This window comes from Corvus moneduloides, chromosome 7 (genome assembly GCF_009650955.1).
Source record: "Corvus moneduloides isolate bCorMon1 chromosome 7, bCorMon1.pri, whole genome shotgun sequence".
Lineage (NCBI taxonomy): Eukaryota > Metazoa > Chordata > Aves > Passeriformes > Corvidae > Corvus > Corvus moneduloides.
In genome coordinates this window covers 20,742,943-20,770,046 of record NC_045482.1, presented here as the reverse complement: position 1 = coordinate 20,770,046, position 27,104 = coordinate 20,742,943, and the positions used below count along the sequence as shown (strand labels likewise).

The window sequence follows — 27,104 nt, the reverse complement described above, 5'->3', positions numbered from 1 at the left end:
TATGAAACTTCAGCCTTATCTCACAGTTAATCTTACTTTCATCACAGGAGAAAAAAACTATTCCCAAAACAGACCAGTTTCCTGCATTTCAGAATTCTGCAAAGCATACAACCCTGAGAAATAAATGTTGCTGCTGAGACATGCAGAGAAATACTATGTGTAAGGCAGTCAAAGAAAAAGGGAGAGAAATTTTGAATAAAACACTATTAGAAAGTTAAACAGAGTTTAATGTCCTGAAGACAGATTGTTTTAGAACAAAGAAATAGCTTTTAAAAGAAAATTTGATGTTCCCTTCTCCCCTGCATTTTTAAAAATGGATTAATTCATATTTCCTCAACCTTTTTTTTTCTCTTCCCCAAAACTCATCGTTAGATATTGTCTAGGAATTAGGCATGCAGACATAAGAGAAGGGGTACTGTATCAGCTGGTTTGTTTTCTCTTGCTAGCACGTCTCATAATTTGTCATTCTCTACTCTCGGACAGTAAGCAATTTTGTTTCTCCCAGCAGAACCATTAAAGACTATTTAGTGCTGGTTCAGTAGTAGTCTGAACTTAGACTTCACAGATGTACAGAAACCTGCTTGAGGGGAAAGCAGAGGGCAAGTCTGAGGTCAACGCCCACAAGTGACAGACTCTCAGCCAGGCTGTGCAGCAGCTGGACAGCACATAACCTGCAGCAAAACTACCAGCTGCACTGCCTGAAAGAGGGGGGAATGCCTCTTACCAGGCTGCAGGCCTAGAATTCCCATAAACTATGAGAATCCTTGGGATTGGCAGTACATGTAACGTTTATCAGTTTTTTAAAAACTCCCCACAGAATGTGCGTGCCCTTCTAAGCTGCTGCTCATTCTCAGCTCACTGCAGCAATACCCTTGGCAGATGTTGTTAGCAGAGCACGGGGGACAAAGGTTCCTTGTAGGCCGGACTGAAGTTTGTGTGTGAAACAAAGTGGTAGCACCACGGCTACTAGTGTTGTAAGAGAACAGTTCCAAAAAATGATTTCAAAATAAAAACCTCAAAATATTGTTTGAATGAAATTAATCTTCAATTGGAATTCTATTTAAAAGGTACTCATAGTAATTAAGGTTTATTTTCCTAGTCTCATTGCACATGCATATCAGTAAAGCTGAAAACTTCTGTCTGCTTTATGTCCCACCCATGAAATATGACAATTCAGAGCAGGCACATTCCTCATACCTTGTAATGTAACACTACACCTACATTAGCATTTCCAAATTTTCTAATTTACATTTCTATTAAAAGAAATAGGCTTCTAATTTTAGATCTTTAATACAGACTTTACAAACTTTAAATTCATATTTATATTCTCATTTTTTGTCCTTGGTGCATAGCTGTTCCTTATTAGAAATGAACAGGCTGGTGACAACCCTCCACCCTTCACTCTTTAGGATGTGCTTTTGTATTACAGGCTCATAAAGGCTGAGGAGGGAAAGCACCTCTGGAGATCAGCTATTGCATTAGAATAAAGACATCTTGCAAAATTTTCTCAGCTATGTAGCTCAGGTGGGTGGAAATTTTGCTTCTATAAAATGTTGCAGGCAATTTTGTATTTGCCATCAAAAAACAGACAGCAACATTCTGAAATAACATCTGGCAAAATTTCTTAATCCAGGTGTGCCTAGTAAAGATAGTTTTCTATAACTCCCCAGTTCCAGAAACAGTACTATTTTTCAGCATATTTTAATTATATTCCATATGTTTCTTTTGTCCGACCCTATATATATATCTTACCCATCACTCATTAAAAAAAATCAGTTTAATCCGCCTTCAAATAGTAACGAAATTTAATGATTCATGTCCATGTAGATATTCAGAACTATTAAAAAGAAATAAAACAATTTTTTGTTTCAATTAAGTCCAGTTTGGCATCTCATTTAGCAAGATGCTTTCTAAATTGGTTTTGAATTTCCTGTAAGTATTTATTAACAATCTTCTATGCTACAATTAACTTTTTAAAATTAGTATTAATCTCTCTGAAGGTGTGTCCCTCCATAACACTGAGTTTTGTGGAAGAAAAAGAAGGCATACGTTTCAGGTTTTTTCCTGCTGTAAACTGTTCCTAAACAGTATTGTGCTGCTTCCTTTGTAGTTGTTAATTCAGAAGTTGCAACATTTTGCATCTACTCAATTAACATGTTATAGCAGTTTGTGGATTTATCAAGCTTATTCTAAAAGCATAATCTAAAAAAAATCTGCTCAATAAAATTTAATTATCTCTTCTTAGGTAACCATATGCATTTTTCTTCGTATATATTTGTATGGACAATATTTATTTTGTTTACTCTGTAGCTTAGAAGCCAGTAGATCAATTAGTGATAAGAAATACTCCTGCATGTGGGGACAGAATCCCCTGTCTTGCTAAAAGAGCTGATCCTGGTGCAATTAGCTCTCATTTTGGTTAGCAGTTTCCCAAGGAGTTTGGGAACACGCCCCTAGAGTCAGCTCCCATCAGCAGTACCCTGATGACAGGGTGCAAACAGCCACTGGGCTGGTAAACACAAGACCCTTGCAGACACAGGGTATCCCAATGCCAGTTAGTCCTGGTCTTAGACTGAGCCAAAATGAGTAATAAAAAAATACATTTTAATACATAGATAATTTTTCTTGGAGTAAAAAATTTTTGTTTCAGATAAAATGTGTCATTGATTCAGAGTAGTTGATTTGGAATGTATTTTGTTTTGAGACGATACCAAGTCATGAAAACATAATAAAGGGTCATCCGTTCTGGTTTATCCCCCCAGTGTGTGTAAAGTGAAAATAAATTGAACTGAAGGCAAAAATACCCAGATGCAAGGTTTCTAGATTACACTTGGATCACATGGTTAATGTTTAATGAAAAAAATTAAACTGTTGCATAACTTCATTTTCAATTAAGCATTGTCAATGTAGCCAGTATTGAGTTCTGAGTAGCTCTCTGTCTCTATCCACCACCACACATTTCAAGTGATATATACATATGGCATTATTTAGGTATCATTTTAGAAAATAAATGTATCAGACTGGGTTTCTCAGCTGTGAAAAATACATTAAAAATAGAACTTTGAAATGGCTCTGGTACACTCGCTTTCTTTAATCAGATTTTGAAGTGTCCTCATTCTTTCTATAAAGAAAAACTATCAATTTAAAAATATTTTAAATTAAATGTATACATTCTCCTGACAGTATGGAAATTTGATCAGATTTGCAAATACTCTTTTTCTACCCCTTACATTCACACACTTGCTATGGTTCACCAGTAAAGACTGTGTAATCTAAAAGAAACACTAAGAAATAAAGTAACTTTTTAGGACCTGTTTTCTGCTCTTTCTAGATATATTTGAAGCATTGCAGAGTGTATATACCAGAGGAAAAATATTTTCAGGGGAAATTTATGTACTGTTAGGCAATCCTAGTGAAGATAGCTTTTAGTAGGTCTATTTGGGACCCTATGTAATTTATTGTACACTGTCTGTTATACCTCAGATATCTACTTCTTTTTGTAGACTCACAGATAAATGGGGTTGGAAAAAAAAGATCAGAGGCCACCTAGTTCATCTTGCTGCCCAAGGCAAGACTGCTATACCTATTTCCCAAGGGATATTTCATCTAACCTCTTCCTAGAGATCTTCAGGACAAATTTCACAGATTCTCCTGACATTCTATTGCAGCTCTTCACTATCCTCTCTAGTAAAATGTTTGTCCTCATATCTCATCTGAGTGAGCCCATTTCTTCAATCTTCATTTCCTGTCCCACCCACTATAGACATAGAGAACAAAAATCATCTTCAGCATTCAGCTTCTAATGATCCACCAGCCACTCCACTTCCATTTTCATGTGTGGACTTACTCCAGTGAGCCTGCAAAGCTACATAAAGAGCCCTGCTGAGACACTCCTAAGAGGAGAACCTATAATTTGCATACAGAAATATCTCCATCATGATTTCCTCTTAACAAATAAATTCAACAATAATTTTAAACAAAGAGGTTAAACACTTAGAGTCATTAAAAAATAATGAAGGCTCTCACTCTGCAGCAAACAACATTTGGTAACACCACTGTAGTTGCTACTTAGATTTGAATTCTTTGAACAATGCTTTTATTAAATACAGTTACTAAATAATTGAGTCACACAAGCCTCTGCATTTATTCCTAAATTTTTATTTCTGACCTTGACAGGATTTGAGCTTTTGTTTGGTTTTGCTTTGTTTTACCAGGAGGTGATCATCAGTTTTTTGATATGTGTTATGAAGCAATTTTAAAAAGCCAGTGCTAGAAGGAAATCAAAGAATCTCTTGAAGGAGTAAGAGAAAGATGAAGAAGATAGGTCTGCATGTTTCAAGGTACTGATATAAATTACAAAGATAGAGGGAATTAGAAGGGATAGAGCTTGGAAGCTCAAACTGAGGTGGATGTTTCTGAGACTAAAAATATAGGGGTTTTGTTCTTTCCTCAGAGACTTGTGGAAAAAAGAGGAAATTAATAAAAAGAAAGATGGAAACACTTTAAAATAGAGCACTGGAAAGATGTTTAGAGATCCACTAGATACTGCTGAGACAATACAATGGAAACCTGGGTTCTGAAAATGCAACATAATGAGAATTTCATAGCAGAAAGACGAAGGAGAGAGAGCAAGCTCTGGGGCTGATAAATCACAACACAAAATAACAGGGTGGCTAAATCAGAATTGTGGATTTTAAAGTGATATTTAACATGGCAGGGAATATTTTTACCCAGATTTTTTTTTTAACAAGTGCAAAATAAAATAAATTATTTTTTTCAGAGCTAAACAGAATTTCAGAAGAACATGAAAGGGGACCTGGAACCACCACCCACAGGTGAAAATGGAAGAGACAGAAATAATGACACAATAATCAGTAAAGGACAGCAAGCCTGAAAATACTGAACACCCATGTATTCAGTAAGACATCACAGTGATTCTTTCAACAAATATTACTAATACTGAGTAAAAAGAGATCAGTGTATTTTACAGAAGTTGGACTAACTCTGTATGGAAAGGGTGATGATTTCTATGTCCACATTTATCATTTAAATAATTACTTCACTAATACCAAATTTTAAGTTGTTTCCATCCAATTTCTATGTGGTTTTATGGATAGAAATCTACAAAGAATAAACCCACAGCTAGAAAAATAGGAGTAACATACCAGAACTATTGAGCTTTGGGAAAAAACATCTGGAGAACTTGCATGATATTCCCTACCTCCCTACAATATCGTGCTCAGTCAGAAACATCAGCTGTAGATTTTAATGGTTCAAATTTACTCAAAGGTTCTTTTTTCCCCCACATTTTAGAATATTTCAGCTTTAGAATTTCTTTTTCTCTCGTAGCAATGTGATCTCGTAAGTGCTCTAAAGCATTATGCTAAAAAAAGCCTAATGGTATTCCTTCTCTAGTATGTCATACAGTCTCCATAACACTGGTTGTCTCAGTTTGGAAGTGTGAATAAATATTGTTCAATCTTTAATTTGGTTTTTCTTCTGCTGTAGTCATTTTGGCATCAACAGAAAGTCTACAGGTCCAATACCTGTACTCTTGAGGACTCCCACTGCCTCCCACCTACATAAGCTGTTATCAATGGAGAAAAAGAAGACAGAATATGTTTCCGTTACTGGAAAACAATCCACAAATCTCTTCACAATATTTAGCCCAAAAGAACCAATATGCTTTCCCACAGATGAGCTTGGACTGGAGTTCAGAAAATGAATAAAATGAAGGAAATAACATTAATCCATAAAATTATCACAGTTCTAAATGCACACAGAAAACTAACATCAAGATTTCTGCCTCTTTTCAAAAGAATTTGCAAAGCAACCACTTCTCCTGATTATTAATAGACTATTTCTTTTAGCCAAGGGCAGGAGAAGTCTCACACTTAGTTAATCTCAGTTCTTCAACTTCAGGCAGCCAAAAATGATAGAGAGGGGTTTGTAAAATATTATTTAAGGGACAAAATTCAGTGCTAAGCCTTGTGGGTTTGCCCCTTAAATATGTTTTGTTCTGTCATGAATGCAAAAAACTCTGGAAGTAGAATACACATGCTGGAAGGATGCAGTGCAATATGGATAGCAGCAGCACTGCCATCCTTAAAAGTCAACAACCAGCTGTGCTTTAAACTGCTTGGCATAGGGGTAGTGCATTGAGAAGTCATATTCATAAACATTGTGAAGGTTTTCTAGCTCAAGGCCATCTTCGTTTTAAGAATAAAATAATCTATAATTGCTTTTAGCTTCTCAGCTGCTGACATTTACAACTTCTGAAACTTCAAAGCAAGTTTAGGTTTTAATATAAATTCAACAAAGATTTCAGTGATCAATAATAAGCTACCCTTGCCCCTATATAAAGTATTGTTTCAAACAGTGGATAGGATATATGTTTTCTTGATCTACATTTATCTGTATAATTTTTCTGTAAGTCATCATAGTCAGACTTTTAAAATTCTTTATTTCTGGTACCAGATTGTATGCAAATTGCTGTTGTTTTCCTAGAATTTCACTAGAATTGTTCTGATTAGACTATGCCTTACGCAAGCTCTTAATTCCCTGTCCCACTCCGCTTGATAACTTCCTCCAAAATAATGAAAACTTTCTGGCAAACTGAGGACAACCAGTGCAAAGCTATTTGCCTCTAACTTGCTTCCCTGTGTCTAAATACTTCAGCAAATATTCAAGATCACACAAACCAGGCTCAACAGAATAAACTATCAGGGTGTCAGTCTTGACAGCAATCATCCTGTTAATGTTTTGCATTAGATTTCAGAGCAATTTTTAGAACAGGCTTTTTTCTTTTGTACTTGACATTAAGACATTGGTCAGGCATGAAAAACACAATAAACAAGATAGTTGCAGTACAAAAATGTAACAATAACATCAGCCAATATAGCTCAGGAGTCTGACACCATAACCACAAAAAAAGCATTTCTGGAAAAGTTACAATTGAAGGGGTTTTCAATAGCAACAGAAAACACCAATCCATTTCAAATACTGCTGAGTGACTAACAATAGCTTTCTCAAAGTGGGGCTGAACAAACAGCCCAATCCCAGGTAAATTAGTACAGTGGGATTCTTTTAAGCACATACCTCAGACAAGCAGCAGAGAAGAAATCCATTTGAGAAAAGACGCTGAAAGAGCTTGAAGTCCACCTGGCAAATTTCTTGTGCTGTTTGAAAAAGCAAGACGGTTCAGATTATGAACCGAGCCATATCTACAGCATTACAACCAGTCCTGGTCAGTATCTAAATGAAAGTAAGAGCTCCTAGCAATGCACCTGATCAGAAAGACTAAGGGCACAGGGAGAGAGAGACAAAAGAGAAGAATGCCTTTCTTCCTTTGGTACAACATTTGTGTAAAGCACTTAGCCTTTAAGCAGAGCTTCTCTATGGGAAGGAAAACTGTACAATCCTGCAGCGCTTGATTTAGACTTTAATATATCTTCCATGAGAAGGAACAGCATGACCTCTGTTATCTTCTAAAAAGTTAAGGGGAAAATATTTAATAATAATTTAAACAAAATCACCCCCAACAAGCTGGAAACACCCCAAAATATAAGGCCACTGAAACACAGCTTGTAACAAAATGCTGAGATGCCAAAAAGAACTGACTGCAGCTTGCAAAAAATTTTTAAAGCAAAACCAAAAAAATTCTCCTTAATTATATGCTTAAGAATATCTATAAAGCAAGCATTCTGAAAAAAAAAAAAAAAAAGGAAAAAGGAAAAAAAGAAAGGAAGGTGGGGAAGTGGGGGAATCAATGCTGACTGCTCACATAAATGCACTAAGATCTAGGATTTAACACCCTCCTGGCTTACCTGGTAAAACTGGAATTTCAAATGCATTGTGAAAAAAACCCAAAAATAAAAAAACCCACCAAGAGATAGTGATGATGAAATGCTTGAAATGCAAATAAAGCTGTTTAGATTCTCAGTTCCAAAAGATTACAAGGTATTTATACATTGCTGCATTCTCATCGAGAAGTGGGGAAAAAAAAAAAAAAAGACCTCTGCAGTATCCTCTCTGCTTCGTTCTCAGCTTCCTGTTCTGAGGGCTCACTCTGTGGTACCTAATGCAAATCAGCAAATAGCAGGGAAAAAAATAAAGAGAGGGGGGAGGGAGGAGGGTAAAGAAAGACAGAGAGGAGGGTAAAGATAGAAAAAAAGGGGAAAAAAAAAGATACTAAGCCATCACCTTGAAGGACAGCCCCATCTATCGGCAAAAGCAAAGAACCGTCTGTAAAAGATCGCTTTTTTAGAGATTTTCCGACCTAAACGAGACTGAAAATCTGCAACCTCATTTTCCTTCAGGGAGGAACAGAGGGCAGGGATAGTGCTGAGAAGTAGATTTCTTTATCCTGTGTTAAATGAGCTAAAGTTTTCAGTAATTTTAATTTCTTTTCAGGTAATTACTTGTCTCTGAAACATGTGAAGGAAATAGTTTGTGTAAGTGTCAGTCCTAACGAAAGCACCAGAAACCTTTCCAGGTCAGCCCCTGACACATCACAGCTAATTGCTGCCTGTCCTCCGTCTCATTTTACACCTGCCCACTGATGAGTGGTGGTAGATTCGACCTCATCAGTCATGGGTTCAGTCACCAAAATCAGGGTTCCTGTGCCCGAGTCCCGTGACGTGTCCATCTATTACAGCCTGCATTGCTAATCACGCTGCCTGGGACACGACTGCCACGTCAGCTCTATGCATTCCCCTGGATTCAGAAGGCAGCTGCGCAGCCAAATCTGGAACCTAGACAAAAAAAGGCTCCTCTTTAAAATTCAGCCTGCTAAGTAACAGTAACAGTAACTGCTAACACAATGAACCCCATCTGCATTGAATCAGCCTCAGCTGGAGCTAAATCAGACAACATTATGTATTTCTCGTTTTGCTTTCTTGACCAATAAAAAAAACTGGGATGGCCATGAGTGAACACTTGTGAAAGCCCCAGTGCCCACCATGTCGGATGGGGGGTGGGCGCAGAGTGGCAGGAATGGAAAGAAGGAGGCAGTGACTGGGAAGGTGAGAGGTGCATGGAAGGAGGGCTAAAAATTGCATTTCTTTCATTGTTCAATACTATTTCTGCATGTAAAGATGGACAAATATAAATCAAATTAATACCCATATGCAATAAGGCACATCTATGATACAACAGATACTTAATGTGAACCTCTGATTTAGTGACCCCAGGCAGCTTTAATGAATTTGATGCTTTAGAGTCAATTCCAATATTCTGATATTCTAATATCAGTTTTTTCTAATATTTTTACATCATGAGGTTTTGATTCCTTAAAGTTTTCTTGAATCCAAGCTATATGAATCAGAATTTCTCCACCTCCCAAAGGTGACCTGAGGTGCTTGTCCCTTCACAAGAAGCACTTGGAATTCTCTCAATATAACACCTAATATTTAAGCATTTATCAGTAGAGCATGTTATGAACAATTTTTCTAACAATGAAATCTAATTGCACAATTTAAAAAATATTTTCTCTTCAAATATTGCAGTGATTAAAAGGACACAGTAAGCGAGCTTATGACACTAAATATTTAGTTAAAAGACACCGTAATAGATTCAAATACTAATACTAAAATGCTTACATAGAAATGGCAAGACCAAACTGGATACAACCATTCAACCCGTCTCCTTTGAATGCACCTGAGCTCTGATTTAGAAAGACCTCACATGCTTTCATCTCTCACTGATGTCATGATCACCAGTTTTGAATTTAGCTTTTCTGCTGGCACTACTGGTAGGTTGCTAAGTGGTTCAGGCAGATCCCCTTTACCCAAAAGCAGTTTGAGTCTATGATCTTCAGGTAGAAAGAGCTTTAAACCATTATCTTAATAATAGCAGATGGTAGCACATGGTTCAACTCTCTGATTCTTTCTTAGGTACTAATTCTAAAGTGTGTTTTTCATAAATTTGCGAAGTTCTTCGGGATCATGAGTGTTTGCAGGAGACAAACGACTTTGTAGCACTAGGAACACACCTGACTCAGAAGCCTAAAAGTTTTGAATACTAATACTGTTCATGGAGGATGTTTGTGGAAATTATGAATTGTCTGATGTTTATAAACACAGATTTATCACAAGGATAAAAGCTAAAATATTTGCTCCTCAGCTTGAAGTTTTAATATGAGTCGCTCCAGTCTTTGCTACAAGCTGGACCCATTTGACATGTTACAGGCATAGTTCCTTTAAAGTGCTGCACTTTGAAATGAAATAACACAAAATTAAACACTAAACTAGGAACAAATGAACTGAGACATCCTTCTTTAAGCATCAGGAGAGGTTCAGCATAGGATGCTTAATATGACCATTGACTTTGAGAAAACTCCAAATATCATAAACAGAATACTGAAAGCTGTTTTTTCCAAGCAGATTTCTCATGGCTCCAATTTCACTGGATACAGTATAACTAGGCACTTAAATTCAGCTCCAGCAGCTTACATTATCAGGAAAATTTATAGGGTTTCTGGTTATCTTAACAAGCTCCTTTGGTGGCTTCTTGAACCAGACTGTCATCTGTTATGGTGTTTGAGAGAGAAGATTGGATCAACACAACAGCAACTTCTTTCCAAATGCTACAGAGCTATATCCCATGAATTCTTGTATTTTTAAAGTTTTATACTTATTTATTGCACCACAACTGAAGAAAACAAAAAAGGTATAGATTCCTCAAACAGAGCTGCTCCAATTCTAACATAGATGGAAAGTTGGTAAATAAAACATGGTCTCCCTTTCCTCTCCTCCCCAAAATCTAGTATTTGCCTTTTTTACCATCTCTAAACAAATAGTAAACTGCTAATAGCTAGTCAAATTTTTGAAACCAAGCAAGTCCAGGATACTCATTGCATTTAGTCTGGAAATCTTTGAGCACTTCTTTGCACAGGCGTGGTGACAGCTCCCTTCCTCCCTTCCCAAGGAGAAAATGGGCATGGGCTGAAGCAACCATCCCACAGGCGCCAAGGAGAACCCCTCCATGCCATGCCCAGCAGGGACACAGTTTGCCAGGCAAACTTCCAATGCAGCCATGAGCTTGCAATCTTGCAGATTTCAGATTCTGCAGACCTGGTAACTTTGCATTAATGGGGATCTGTGGTTCACTTGTCCTCATATAAATTTTGACCAATCCTACCTCAGGAACACTGTGTAAATATTTAAGACCACTGGTGAAGAACAGCCCAGTAAGTTTTTGGCTCAAGAGCCTTAGTGATCACCAGGCATTAGGAAAGTCTGCTATTCTTCAGCACATGAAAGGATTCATCTGGAAGTCCTTCTCTAGTGACCCTCTGCAGCACAGCTCCTTTTCTGAAAAGACCTTATAATGAACTGCAACTGAGATAAAAAGGGAATGAAGGTTTATTTGTCTCTATCCTTCAGCATTTTTTCTGCAAAAACAACTGTGTTTCAGCATTTTTGCTGCAAACATAGTTGTGTACAATCCAGAGAAACCTTCAAAATTAACCTTAGAAGCTGAGCTGTTCAGCCATGGCAAGTAAACCACATAAGCAGCAATGCAGAATAGTATGTTCAATTTTTATATATATATTTATTTATTCATATAAATATAAAATAATTATATATTTTTATTTTTATTTATATATATATATATCTTTTTAATGAAAGTTTCTGAGGTACATTTTATTTACCAAGACATTTTTTAAAATCTCCCTTAATTCTTTACAGTATGTCTTTCTAGTGTTCTAGCAATGAATTCTGTGAATTACAGCGGGTGTGGAAAACAGCTAATGGAGTAATTTATCTAATAGATAAGGGATTGGCCGACCAAGATCCTCCATGGACAAGCTGGTGAACATTATAATCCAAGGGACATTTTCTCTTTCTAAACTTGTGAACCAATTGTACTGCAGTCACAGAAGTGCTATCCAAGCAGTTAAGGACAGGAAAACATCATATTGGAGAGCCAGGACCTGAAAAATGAGACAAACCGTAGCAACACAGAAGACTGCATCCAACCAGTTTCAAGGAAGAGCAAGGAAAACCTCTGAATAAAAAGCTTAGTAACTTTTTGCACAAGAAACAAAGCATATCTGCCAGCTTCTAAACAGCTATCTTCAGAATAAGTAAAGCACACTACAGCAATAGATTTTTGTCACATTTGGAATATTTTTGTGTACTAGATCCAAATAAAAGTTGGCAGTTCTAGACGGTGAAAGATCTGCATTTGTGAGCCCAAACTTACACGGAAAGCTTGTCAACTATACTACTACAGTCTTATATTTAATTGTTAAATGAGATAAACTAAAACACTAATATTTGTAGTCTTTCTTTTTCAATTTAGCACTAATATAGCATATGTGTGTCATCACAATATGTATCTCAACTACTCAACTAAAATGGACAGATAAAACCTGAGATCTGAATAACTTATTTGACGTACTTTGGTATTGTTTCCATGCTCCTCAGTTTTAGTGTAATTTCCATACTATGAAGAGAGCAAACAAGCTCCTTTGCAGTACAGAAAATTCTAGTGCTCTGAGGAAAAGTGAAAAGTTTGTCAGAAAATCCAGCTGCATACTGTGATTTGAGGAAATATAAAGAATATTGAAATCAAGCTACTGATGTAGCCATGGATTGGACAATTCCAGTAAGCCACAGAAAAATACCAGGTGGAGGCACTGACCACTAATGACAAATATCCTGCAATGTACTGGGTTCAAAACATACTTAACAGCTCAGATTCAATTTCTCAGACCCAAAGTGATATACCAGAATATGGGATGTATGAATACACATGGGAAACACCATTTTCTAACACTGTATCCTACTGTAGTATCTGCAGCTTGCTATGCTGAGAAGTACTGTGTGTACCCTGCTATGAACCATGATGCAAAAAATAAAAATAAGACTTCCAGAAAATCACTACACATTTAAAGACAATAAGGCCTTTTTTTTTTCTTCTAATTGAACAGATATGTTATTAATACTCCTTGAGCCTGTAAGAAAATACCTCAAGCACCCACACTTGAAATGGGATGGAACACAGTGTACTCATATATAATAGCGTAACTACTTTAGAACACTTCAAGCAGCAAGAGACAAAGAATGTGAAGTACATCATTACAATAATTCATGGTACTAAGTTCCTATACTATGCTATTATTTCAAGTTTGTTTGAAAGACATACTTCGGTATTTTGAAGTCTGAAGTGATATCTATAAAATATTATACAATGTAATATACTGCATTGCAACAGAGGTTTTATCAAGATACCAAAACTGAGCTCCACTTTCTTGAGCCCAACTTTCATAATGTAATTAATGAAGGCTGCAGCCTCGTATTTCTACTAAATCACAGCATAGATCTATATAACTGTCATTACTAAAAAAAAAAAAAAAAAATTAGTAACTGGTAAGGTAAGACCATGATGAAAAGACAATTCACTGCCTGGCAGTTCTTTTTCAGAGAAAGAGAGCTTCCAAAGACAATAAGAAAATAATAAAACAATTCACCTCACTTCAGAACAAGTGTTGAAATTAGTCTATCAGTTATTTCTAGAACAGTATGAAGAACAACTAGTTTCTTGTGGGGAGAAAAAACACATTTAAAAGGCTTCCACTCTTCCCATCAAAATTAGTTTTAATCAGATATTAATACATAAACTTATATTAATATCCAATCTTATTTTGATGTAAGGGACCTTGGTATTTACACTTAAAGTGAACAGTTACCTATTAGACATGAAAATTTTGTCAATGCCATATTGTAAATTGCCAACGATTTTGCATTCTTAATTTACTATTTTGACACTCATTAACATAATGCAATACAAACACTGCTATTTTAAAGATAATATTAAAAGAAATCTTGGCAGTAAGCTGTTAAATACAATGCATTGATACAATGCTGACCAAAGTTCCTCTCAGTTTTGTTTTTTTGTTTTTTTGTTTTTTTTTTTTTTTTTACTATAAATTCCCTGGTACTTTTTAATTCATTGATGTCTCTTAAATTGGTATTAATTTTCACCAGTTGCTGAGTCCCATGAAGGAGACTCACTGTATTAGAGAACAAAAAAGTTGCTGTCCAAGGTACTGCAAAGAAAGACAAGTGTTCCAATTAATCTCTCATATGTGTTAAATATTTTTTCAGATTTATAAGACAGTAGCTGTCCTTAACAAGCAAGCTAGCCTTGTTGAAATTCCCTATATGATACTGCAGTATCAGTGTTATGCTGTTACTTTCCAGGGCCTCTTCTACTGCATTCCAGTATGATCAGACCTCCCAGCACCTGACAATACCCAGCACGTAAAATTAAGGACAAACTTGTTCTATTCTTTGTTACAGACTGATTTTCAGCAGGGCTGAAATACAAAAAATGTCTTTGAATTCTACATGGAGCATGAATAAAAGCTACTCTCTAATATAAATCTAGCTCCCATGTACTGTTCTAGCATTCTGCAGAGCAGTCACTAAATGTAATTTTATCTGCAGTATTCACCTTACATATCTCAGAAGCATAAAGATTTAGACATTCATGCAGTACACAGCAAATAGCATCCTGAGTTTAATTGCTACTTCAAAAAATAACCAGAGAGTACAAGAAAATTAAAGACCATTTCTGTTTCTTTTGTTAAGTTTAATAGGAGAAGCGTATTTGTAATTTGCTAGGCTAAAAAAATGCAACAGCCAAGAACTGCAGTAAACCTCTCAGAGCTAATAGCAATATCCAATAATGCTTTCCCACACCATCTTCAAGCAAATGGATTTAATTCACTGCTTAATCAGTCAAATTAACACTAATCCCCATATGGTTAGAAAGGATGTTTCTTAACAAACCCGATTTATGATTTATTTATTTGTAAAGTGTCTTAAAGCTGAGAAGCCTAGAAGAACTACTATCTTAATTCAATCATGCTGACAGAGCTGATTTCACCTAAGAAATTATCTCTGCAATTCACAGCATGGCTGACAGCTATCTGCATAGAAAAGCAGCACAGTAACCATTTAAATCATGCAAAAACACTCACCCAAGAAGATGTAGCAAAGATCAGGATCCAGCTTCCAGACCCCATGAAGCTGAGGGAGCAATCCACTAGCTTGCTCAGGCCAGCAGTGTCTCTCCTACACTTGACCTAGACTGCCTTACATAATGAGGAATCAGTGCTGTATCCTGTGTGGAGGAGCAAGCTGAATGTCATCACTGGCAGAAGTAGGGAGAACTGGCAGCACGCAGGCTGGTAGTTAGCATGGAGATCACGAAGTCTGCTTTCCCTGACTGTTCTGAGAGAAAACACAGGAACAGCTCAGAAATGCTGGTGTCATTCCTCCCCTGGAACGAATGACCGGAAGGAGTGAGGGTGTTACAAATGTGAGGCAGAGAGCGAGCGCTAAAGCTGCAGCTGTACCTGCTCCCAAGGCAGCGGAGCTCCTGTCACACTGTGCCCACAGGACTGCTCAGCTAGCCCTGATAGGAGAGCAACAGCAAGGCAAAGCACCGAGAGACACACACTGATCCTGCACACCTGTCTATGTATTTCTTACTGCGGTGAGTAGAAGGAAAGCATCGCTATAAGAGAAAGTCTGGGATTAATTTCTAAAGGGAATTGTTATTCCCTCAAATAAATCCTACTGCATGCAGGTTGGTTTCTGGAAAATAACCATTTTTTACCTGTTGTACATGGTGTTACAGGGCTAAACTTCTTGTATTACAGAGATTTGGTTTTTCAAGAAAATGATGGGAAAGATATATTCTCTATTTTGAAGATATTTACAGTCATTTCTGGTGTTTCTTTGCTATTTTTGGGGGGGGGGGGGTGGTTTGAGAGAAGCCTTGGTATATTTCTTCGTTTATTGTTGTTTGGGTCATATCAGCACTTCTGTGCAAGGCACAACAGCAGAAACAAGTATTCAGGCTTAGCCAGCCATCAAAAATCTACACAACCTTGTTTAGAAAAAGCACTTTATAGAAATTAAAATTACTGCATATAACTTATGTAAGTATTCCATGACTTACTTCATTTTTCATTTTATTTGCTTCAATAGTAAGCAAAGAGCCTTAAATACATATAATGCATATACAAATTATTTGTGAATTAATATTTTGATTGATACAGTTTCTCTTTACAAAAGAAGGCAAAGGTTTCAATAATATGGATCATCCTAAGTTTTGCAGTTATGTTTGAGTTTTATTTGTAGTTATATTTTTGTAGTTATATTTGCTCAATTAGACATAATCAAGAGTAAATGCAATATAGACATAAAATCCTGTGGCAACATTAAAAGACAGGTCAAGAAAAGTTTTAGTCTCAATGTGGAACATTGACTGGGGCTTACAGAAGTCAGGTTAGATGCAGGAACTATTATTCTTAGTTATGTCCTTAGTAGACTAAACATGACTTGAGCTCTGATCTCAAAACGAAAATCAAGCTGTAAGTGAAAGAGATAAAAATAATCCAAATTTTTGTTTACAAAATCTATTTAATTTATATTTCTCCTTTAAAGATAAACTTACAATGACTTTTCTGTCAAATTTGATGAGGTAAAAAAATGCTTGCTTTTCACTGGTTTTTGAAATATATGTTTTCCTTGTCCCTTGTTGAATGCTTTCCTTTTTCCTTTACTGAAAATTAAAAAAAAAGGAAAAAGGAAAAAAAAGAAAAAAGGTAGAAGCATTTGATAGAAAAGGTAGATCACTAATAAGACCTACAGCTAGCATATCCTGAGTTAAGTAGAATGTGGAAACAAAAAAAAAAGCGAGAAAAATATAATTTGAGAATAATTTTTAAAAAAACCAATTATTGCTGTATTTGAAATCAGTAACTGTTTTTCCAATCTTCAGAAAATAACATTAAAAAAACTTTGGTGCATTTATTTTTCACGTATTGGTGTAGACTGTTAATGAGGAGTCCCTATTAAAACTTTATGTAGTTTATATGTATGAACCTCTACTTTTGGTGTTTCAAGTGTTTAATAAGAGTGCTTGCTTTAGAAAAAAATCTGTTTACGTACTTGCCCTGGGTTAATCAAGAGGTGGAAATATCATACCTGTATTAGGCTTTGGAAACATACAAGGACAGTTTAATTAAGGTGCAAAAATGAACAATTCTGTTGGTCATGGCACTCCAAACAGCAAAGCAGACAAAGTACTCACTTAGAGCAAGCTCAGGTGCCTCCACAGCCATGGCACTGGACAGGACAATTTGACTAGAGATAACCAAATGTTGACTGCACCAGGTAGAAAAATAAATAAAGTTCATTGGTACACTACAGGTAACCCAACCCAATACACAGAAATTGAGTAGAAAAGGCTATCTAAATGAACAGTGCAAATTTGGCTGGCAGCATTGCAAAGGCAATATACAATTTGCTTGATGTTGCAGCTCAGGCAAACTTTGTCTAAGTTTTATACAGCTGATTCCATCTTTCGGCTAAATGATGAATTGGATATTCCTTCAAAGTTTTCCACTCTTATTTTCTATAATATTTCCTATAACTGTATATCCAATTGGAGAACAATGACTGCCTCATCACAGTCTGTTCTCATGAGGATAAGTAAATCCAGCGTAATAGTTTGCAAACATTATGTTTTGTCATTCAAAATACAACTGAGAGCCATAGCTTTTGTCTGGAGTATAAAAGCTGTTTACTTCTCTCAGATACTAGCCAAATTGCTCTTCCATTGAGCCACAGTATTTTTCAGTTTACAGTAACTCATATAAGCATTTTTCCCTGGGTCTGATCTGCTGGCAAGTCAAGACTATCTGAACACAAATAGATACAGAAGTTGCTGACATGTAGGACTTTCAGCAAAAGACTCTTTCTGAGCCAGCTGCACTGGTAATACGAGTAGTAATGTCTAATGCTTGAGAGTGGTAAGAAAGTCAGTCAAGTTTATATAATACTCAACAAGCAAATTAATTATTCTGATGCCTCAGCAGACAGAGAGGCAAAGTAAATAAAGTAAATGCAGTTAGGAAAAAAAATCCTTTAAAAATTGTAGTCTTTTGAATATTATTAGAAAAATCTGCGGATTGGAAAAGAAGAATGACAACACCTCATGAGGATGGAGATGAAAATATAAATGTTTGGGGGTTTAATGTGAGGAGTACAAAACAGTCTAAACTCTTTTGCTATAGATGTTATGAAGATAATGCTAGTCATTATTACAGAAGACTGTAAGTCTATGAACCAAGTTCTGGAATTTTTCCTTTATGGAAAATGTGGCAGTAGAGGTTTACAGTGCTTATCACTAAATTACCCTTACTTGCTGAGTTTATTTCCACAAGGTCCTTTATATTCCATGCTGAAATGGAGGAAGCAGCATCTCATAGACCTTACTCCTGCCAACAACCTTGAGTAAACAGGACAATTTTTTTTAGACACCTTGCTCTTAAGATGCCTTGCACATAAATAAATCATTACTTGAGGTTTGCTCATACTAATATAGATTCCATTTGGGATCTGCTGAAACACTAAAATGCTCTGGTATCAGTGACTGGAGAGACAACTACAATATCTTGTGGTGCAGGTTTTTGGCATTTTTTCTGTCCTTCTCTGACCTTTCTTTCTTTTCTCAAAATAATTTATCCCTTGTGCTCCTGAACAACCTGCACAAGTGAGTCATGCTGCAATGTGTAAACAATGGCTCAAAGACTTCAAAAAAATAAACTCCTGTATTTAGTGTTGATAACACATAGTCTTATAAATGGAGGAGGAGGGGGATTCCATTTATGAGTCCTTTACCCAAGTCTCTCTGCAGACTTTGGCCATTTCTCTGCATGTGCTACTTTGGATAAGCAAAACCCATAAATGCATATCACATACCTACTTTTGAAACAGGCAGCAAAAGCTTTTGATTTATTCCTTCAAGTATTATCTAATAGCTCAAGATCTCAATTTACTCTGCATATATTTTTTATTATTTGACCCAGTCATATCACAATGAAGACCACTGGAGGACTAGTCAAAAAGGGATGGTTTTTTCCCTTTAGTTGACTAAACTTTCTGGTATCTGACTGATGCAAATATTCAAATAGGCAGAAGTACATCTCTAAATACCCTCTTGTCCTTAAATCATACCTTACCAAACTTGCAACTGAATTAAAGAGCATTTTAAAAAGCACTCATATTTCCAAACATCTTAAATAGTACAACTTAGATGTTAAGATGTGGCAATGTTTTCAAGCCTCCTTTCCTTAGTATTTTACAATACTTAGTATGCCACATATTTACAAGATTGTCCCTGATTTTCCTCCAAATGATGAAATATTCCAGTCATGAAGGGTGAACACTGAATTCTTGAATTCAGTGGATACTCCTCAGAGAGGTATCCCTAATTTTTTAATTTTGTACTCACATGCAGTTTCTGACATTTAACAATATACATTATCCTAGAAAATAACTGAAAAATTATAATCCAATTAAACATAAAAACCTTCTACAATTAAACTGTGAACATTAAATAGGTCAAGGTCATAGTAATCTTAATATTCATGGACTGTTCTTTCATTTCTCTTTGACATCTCTTCCTCTACAATAAAACTAGCTACGATAGTCTTTTAAATTCCTTTTCAAGATTCTTTGTAAGATTTATAGGGTTGCCTATTATACCTCTGAGAGTGCCCATAAACTGATTTCCCAAGCGACTATTTTTGTACTTATCTCATAAAAAAACCATCTGCTGTTTTGCATATTAATAATAAAAGAGAATGGCAAAAATAGGAGGAAAGAAAAAAGTGAAAAATCAAAAAGCAGTTAATTAACCATTCAATAAATATGCCTATTTATTTTCAGTAAATGAATGATTTTTATCAACTGAAAATAATTAGTACTGGCAGGCTTTTCTGTTGAATTTTCTTCTGTCACTGATTCCAGGATGTTGAATTTAGATTTTAATTATTTTTAGCATCTCCCTAAACTATCTTTTATGAGCTTAGGAGAAAGAAAGAAACCACACTTAGTTTTGGAGATTAAGTAAAGCTGTCAGTCATCCACCAGAACATTTCTGGAAATTGTAATGGTAATACCTTGAACTCCAAGCCATGAGTTTTTGATGCCTAAAACCAATATCAGGCAAAACAGATTTATGGTTCAGCATAATAAATGTACCATTAGCACTAAAAGCAATAAGGTGCCTTTTTTTGTTTTCTTTTTTTTTTTTTTCCCAAGCCCCTCCTAAATAGCCCCCAGCATGCACCATTTGTGATATTGATTTAACATAGATGCAGAACTGGCTAACACAAAATCCTGAAAGACCTCCTGCAATGAACAGGTTCGCAAGACTGGCCATCCCCTCTAGCAACACATGAAGATACAATCAGTACTCACTTTTTGCTAAAGGCATAAATTCATCATTTCCATTTCATTCTGGATCCAAGCAGCTTATATTTGTCCTTCTTTAATTGACATGGGCCCAGAGCAATCAAACTAACTATATTTACTTTCATTAGGTTTTAATGTCTTTTCAAGTCTTCTAAAAGTCTATATTTCTGGGGGAAAAAAGAAAAATAGTTCAGATGTAGTTCTTTATAGAAAAGTGATACTACTTGTATTTTGCTTTACCAGAACTTTTAGAAATTCGCTTAACAACTGCAGGGTAACAAAAGAGTGGGTGACCTGTTAAAAGTTTTCAATAGATCTCTTTGGTTCCCACCAAAGAAAATGTTCCAGCTTCTGTATTCTTGTTCCTCTTATTTCCATCATTTCGGTGCTTCCAGGAAATAACACAGATTCCCTTTTGGTTTCTTGCTTTTCTTTGCATGATGTTCCTTGTCATTTGGGCATAGTTTACAATATGAGAGCTCACAATTACATAAGAAGCCTGTGTCTCAGGTAACTTTTCAAGTCTCTAGTGTCTGTAGCTGTTTCCACAGAGGACTTACTGAGCAATAATCGAAGCTCTTCAGGTTATGTATTCCATATCCAAATTTTGAACTTGCACACTACAAGCTCTCATAGGCAAAAGACTGTTCAGCCTTCAAACTACACAGAGTTAAATATGAATGGTGCTCAGGCATCTAGATCAGGGCATGCTTCTGTCTTCACTTCTGCTTCACCAACCCAAAGATAAAGCCTAGTAAGAATGAGACAAGTCTTATAGGTTAATACCTTTGTACTAAACACGTCAACCTTCATTCAGTGCTGAAAAACACAGTGGTCCAACACGCCAGATGCCCCAAATCTTTGTCAGTTGAGGGAAATCCCTTGTAGAGCAGGAGGATTCAGGGGCTGTCAGTCATATTCTGCAGCTCCCAGGTTCTGAGGTTCCAGTCCTTTGCTAACTGATAACCAGTGTATTATTATTTACATAGCAGGATACATCCTTGCCAACACCTTAGGTTTGCATACACTTAAGTGATCCTTTGTCTAACGCTGAGCTTAGAAGCACTATATAAAAGTGTTAAAAAAGATATGAATACCATCTCATGTAAAGAAAATTCAGTCACCTCTAGAGTGCCTTGGTTTAAAACACTTGTTTTATCTGTCAGAATAAATATTATTTTGGCTACTATTAATTGATCTTTCATTTAAGTAAACTCTGAACTAAAAACAATTAACACACTAATTGAATAATCAAGAATAGTATTTTGAAGGTTGCAGGACAAAGAGAAAGTCTGTGTTATATTTGCTTATCTTGCTCATCTTTTTGACGTAGCTGTCTCTTTTTCCTTCCTCTACGTGAGAAAGTAAACTGAGTGTCCTTGTAAGCCACTATGGCTTGATTTCAGGCAGAGTAGATCAAACAAACAAGAAAACCAGCCATAAACAGACAAAAGCAATGCCTAAAATGCCTCGTCATGAAATGATGTTAGCTCTTTATGCTGATCTCTTTCAAACTGATTCCACACTGTAAACCAATGATATCTCAGAGAAATCTACTGAAGAAGTTCTTTCTCAACCATTCCTATTAGGTGATTTTTCAAGATTCAGCTATATGTGGTCAAATCACTAAGTTCTTAGTGGTCAATAAGGGAAAATATTTTTCTCTTCCTATTTTTAACAGGTCACCTCAGGTGAATTCAGCAAGTTCTATTGTTTAAGGTACTTCAATGAAGCAAAATTCTTTCCTTTGTCATATTTACTTCTTTAACAGTTTTTAATTTTTATTGGAAGCTGTGGCAACATGACCTTGGGAAAGATATGTCTCTTCCTTCTTCAACTGCTTACAGTGCAATATTGGGATACCTATCACAGTCCTGACAGAGACCATCTTCCTCCCAGAACCAGTATCTCAATTTGTGTCAGCTTTGAATCATTGCCTTGCAAAACGCAGATTTTGGTCTCTTTGTGTCTAAAGGTGGACTTGCAAAGGAAATGAAGCAATGCAAATCTCTCTATTCTTTTGCCCAAGAACAAGTGGCTGAAACCTTCTGAAAGCTCCATGTCTACAGAATGATCTGGGAAGGAGATTGAGTGCTCTCTCACAACACATGTCCTGTGGAACTCAAAAAGAATCATAGAATCATTCAGCTTGGAGAAGACCTCTAACATTGAGTCCAATCATTAACCCAGCACCACTGTGTTCACCACTGAACCATGTCCCCAAGTGTCATTAAAATAGAAATTAGAACAGAAACATTAATAGGACTTTCTGCCCCTAACAGCAGCTCTCAAACCTTCCTCCAGGATTTCTGTTTTGGTTCACCATCTTCCTGGAAAGAGTGGGTTTTCCACTGGACTTTCACTACCCCCTCCTTTAAAATTAAGAGAACAGGATGAGCAATTTTTAATTTTTCTCTTTTTAACATAGCACTTCTGTGACGATGCTTGAGCTTCAGCAGGGCTACTCTGATTTTGGTTGTGAGGCTATATTGATGTTTTATTTCTACAACCCATGCCCCCTCTTTTTGTTACTCTGAGTCTGCTGGAACAGCCATGGCAGTCTAGAATTGGAGCAGTATGATACAATCTGCCATTGCCAAGCATTTTCACCACCAATATAGAAAGGAAGGCTAATCCATGATATGTTTACTCAATTGCAGCCATATTCAGATAAAGTAGCTATTTTAAGAAAAAAAATTTGGAAAATATAAGCAACAGTACTTCATAGAACTTCAGGGCTCATGGGCTAGAATGTTTAGCCTCAGCTTCATTCCGCTGGATTTAGCTCAGTTATTCCTCTAATGAAACCATAATTTATTTATTTTGATTGGATTCAGAGGGGAATTAAATAATTGGGTGAAAAAGGTCATAGAATGAAGATAAAAAGCCACAGCAAGCGCCTCTATGGGCAAGTGACTGCTAGATGAAATGTATCGAGATGTCTTGTGCTGCAGAAGAAAGTTTTTCAAGGGCTTTCCTCTTCCTTTTTCTGCTGACTTGAGCTATAGCCCTAAGCTCAACAACCACTTTAAAGCTGAGTTCATGAGAAAGATACAGCTGGCTCATTCCCATTCGTCTTTCAGACTACAGGTGTATTCTGAAAACTATCTAATTCCCACTGCTAATTTAGACTTCCTCAAAGCAATTCTGAGAAAAAAAGAATAAACAGAATATAGCTGACTAATTTATGCATCTTGGAGAAGTTTCATGACCTCTAAAGGACATAATTTGATTATAATAATAATAATCTTAAAGCAGAACTGTCCCTATTAGTCATAGGAAAAACTTCTTTCAAGATGCAGGGAAAAGAAGAATTGCTAAATTAACAAATTGCACAATGGAAGTGAAGAATTTAAATTTGCTTTGCTATGAATCTAAATTAAAGGCCCAGACCAGTTCTATATCCACTGCCTTTTGTATCAGCTGTTCCAATACTTATTTACAATAAACTGCATTTTACAAGACGAACTCATCTAGTATCAACTGCTGTTTTCTAGAAAATACTATTCCATTGTCAGACAAGCTGGGGAGTTCCCAGTGTAATGTCTTCTCCACCCAACAGTGATATGTACTTCTTAATTTTCTTTTCAGCAAATTTATAAACTGAATTATTTAAGCTTGGTTTCACTCTCATTGCCAGTGCCTCAAAACACTTTTTTGCATCTCACACAATCTTTTAGTAGACCTTCAAACTCCTTCATGAACAAAAGGCAGAATATTTTAAAGAAACCTCATCAGTGCCACATGTTCCAGCTCATAGCGTGCTCACGTCCCTGCTTCTACTTGCTGCTCTCCATTCCAGTCATCACAGTAGCTCACTGGCCTTCTTGCCCAGGCCATGCACTTTGAGGTGGTTTTGGCTTTTAAATCTTTCATTCTTGTTTCATTTGAAAATGAACTTTCCTATCCTATATTCTGAAGTCCCAGTTCTTGTACCTTGCATTTGACTACATTCAAATTTGGTGTTTTCAACTCCAGTATTTAAACCAGACTATTCAGCTTACCTTGAAATACCAACCTTACTAACCTTGTTCCTTTTTCCATGTCATCTGCAAACTTTATAATCAAAAACATTACAGCATAGTGTGCATAACTGACAAAAATATTAATACACCAAATGAAGAACCTATTTATAGAGGGTCTTTCCTAGAAATAATACCACTCAGTGTCATGGGTTAGCAAGCATAGTCCCAGAAGTGACGTTCTTGGAAAGGGGTGCTTACAGCTCCTCTGTGACCTGACAGAACCTATCAGCTGACCAGTTTGAATATGGACAATTCTTTAAGCCACTTAAAGTTGTGACCACCTCTGTGATGCACACTTAAGAATAGAAACCCTGAGGCAGACTTGCTCTGTCTCACTTCCCGTGCTGGGACAGGTGGCTGTGGGCCCCGGGCGGGGGCCAGCGGGCCCAGCCCAGGCCCTGCTCGGGCCAGGCCAGGCCGGGCCACGGCCATCCTGGAGCCGATGGGCCCTGTTCCACCCACGGAACCCACCACAGCCCTGCTGTGGGCAGATGGGCAGCTCCCCCTCTCCAGTGCGGCCAAGATTCTGCTGCTGTCCAGCAGAGGTCATGTGACCAACAGTGATGAACAAAATTCCAGCTGCAAGGCCGAGGTGAGATTAACCCTTTTAGTGCTGTGAAGAGCTGAAAACCTGAGGGAGGAGAAAGAGGAGATGCTTAAAGCTGAAATTCTGTTGTAAAGCTATGATATATCAGAGTACCCATTGTAATTTCATGAAGGCATGGGGGGGTGGAGTGTTCAACTTGTACTTGTGAGCAAAAGCACCTGCGCTGAGATAGGCAGATGCTGATGCAGCTGTAATTTCATGAGAAGTTTTAACAGGGAGAGATGGAAACGATGAGGACTTTTGCTCCAAATGGGAAAGGAGAAAACCTCAGTTCCTAGAGATGCTCCCAGAGATAGTCCTAAAGATGAAGAGGAGGAGGACCCTTTGCTCCCAGGGAAGGAGGAGGGCCTCTGTTCTTAGAAATGAAATGTTCCCAGAGATGGGTGAAGAGAACTTTTATTTCTGAACAGCTCAACCTTAAAACTGTACCCCAAAAACTTCGAGTGGACCCTCGAAAGCAGTTGTGGGAAAAGCTGCAAGTCAGGGGGGAAGGGACTCACATGCGAGCAGAGAACCAACCTGGGCGGCTGTCTCGTTGTGATGTTTCCATAGCATGGACAAGAGAGACTCCTCTTCCTAAATGGACTGAACAAGGTTATTATGGAAGTGGTAAACAGACTGAACATCTCAAGGGTTGTCTTTTTACATTGTCAGTGGGAGAAGGGAGAAAGGTGGGGAGAGGAGAAGAGTTCTGAAGGTGTGGTATTATTTTTTTTTTCTTCTTCTTTTAGGTCTGTTAATAAACTTCTTTATATTCTTTCAAGTTTGGTGCCTGTTTTGCGTTTCTCCTAATTCTTATCTCACAGAAGATAAACAGCAATGAGTATTTTGGACTAAACCACTACACTCAGATACATCTCATTAGTGATATTTTTAAATCTATCAGCTCAGCCTGTAGCCCACCTAATTTGATCACTTGCATCCAAACAAAGTATTTAATGAATGCATGATATTTAGTAACTTTTAAAAAGTCCAGAAACCAACTATGCTTCTATGCTTGCCTTTTTAAATAGATTTATAATCTTTTCAAAAAAGGGAGTCATTTGACAACATTTATCTTTGTGCTCATTACCATAATTAGCACTGTAGCCTCTGATTTTTTGTTGCTCAAATCAAAATATCTTCAGTATTTTACTTGGAACTGATATTCATGTAACTAATCAATAGTTCTTCAAAATGTCATTTCTAGTGTTTATAAATTCAGAGTAAGATTGGAAGTCCTCCAGTATTATTCACGTCACATTTTCAGAAACTTGTTTTTAGTTCTGCTAACAATAAGGGAATATTACAATTGTTCATTAAGTCTTCACTGATTAATCTCATTTATTTCAAATTTTGATACACAGTAATAAAATGGAGTCCATGCCTGGTATGTCAAAAGACAGCATTCAGAATATTAAAAATAATGTATTGCTTCATTCCTTTTCTTCTCATCTGTCCTAATGATGTGTTGCTTATCTTTCATTCTTCTGCTATTCCAGTAAGATGCAATCTACCCTTAACAGTCACAAGCACTACTGTTAGTGCTATGAGTACTGAGTATGTATTCATGTTTACCTTAGGACCACACTGGAAATTCTCACAAAATGCTTTGTGGCTCCCAAACCCTTTTTTACTATAATTTGAGTACATATCTCAATTGACAAACTTTTGGGGGTCACATCCCTGCCTATGCATGCCACTCCATTAGCAATGATACAACTGGCTTCAGTGAAATGTGGCAGCTCCTTAAGATCAGAATAATAGGAAAGTATTTTCTGTAATTTTAACGGAGATTTGAAACAGGAAAAAAGTACCAGCAGCAGGTCTATCCAAGTCATCATATGGCTAAGACATGACTCTTGATAATTTGGTGTTCAATGATTCTCTACTCTCCTGGTTGCATTTGTGTTGCTATTTTGTTAATGCTTCAACATTTTATATTTTCATAAAAAATAATTTTTGAACAGAAGAGTTCTTTTCCAATCTAAGAAAAAAAAATATGCAAAGATATTGTTCTGGATGTATTACAAGCACATGGTAATTAAATATTTTGGATATTGCCAACATAAGCCATGGATGGTGAAATTTGGCAACGAAACTGAATTATAAATGAAGTGGGTTTTAGTGCATCCCAGCAGGTGCAAAAGGGCAGTGAGTTGTAGTCTTTTAACTTCCCCTAGTCAAACAAATGACCGGGGGGTGCCA

At 36.7% G+C, this 27,104-nt stretch overlaps 1 protein-coding gene and 1 long non-coding RNA gene across 8 annotated transcripts in view; one reads left to right on the top strand and one right to left on the bottom strand.

The window, feature by feature from the left end:
• LOC116446565 (sodium channel protein type 1 subunit alpha) overlaps positions 1-15,231 on the bottom strand; it is a 93,187-nt gene extending 77,956 nt beyond the window's left edge. For both annotated transcript variants that reach the window (XM_032114629.1, XM_032114630.1), the window contains exons 1-2: positions 14,993-15,231; positions 7,099-7,178 (exon numbers count right to left, since the gene is read on the bottom strand). The gene's annotated coding sequence lies outside the window, so the exon portion shown is untranslated. The remainder of the gene's footprint in view (positions 1-7,098; positions 7,179-14,992) is intronic.
• Positions 15,232-15,423: 192 nt separating this feature from the next.
• Positions 15,424-27,104, top strand: part of LOC116446569 — a 110,043-nt gene continuing 98,362 nt past the window's right edge. For all 6 annotated transcript variants that reach the window (XR_004241268.1, XR_004241272.1, XR_004241270.1 and 3 more), the window contains exon 1: positions 15,424-15,510. This is a non-coding gene — a long non-coding RNA (uncharacterized LOC116446569). The remainder of the gene's footprint in view (positions 15,511-27,104) is intronic.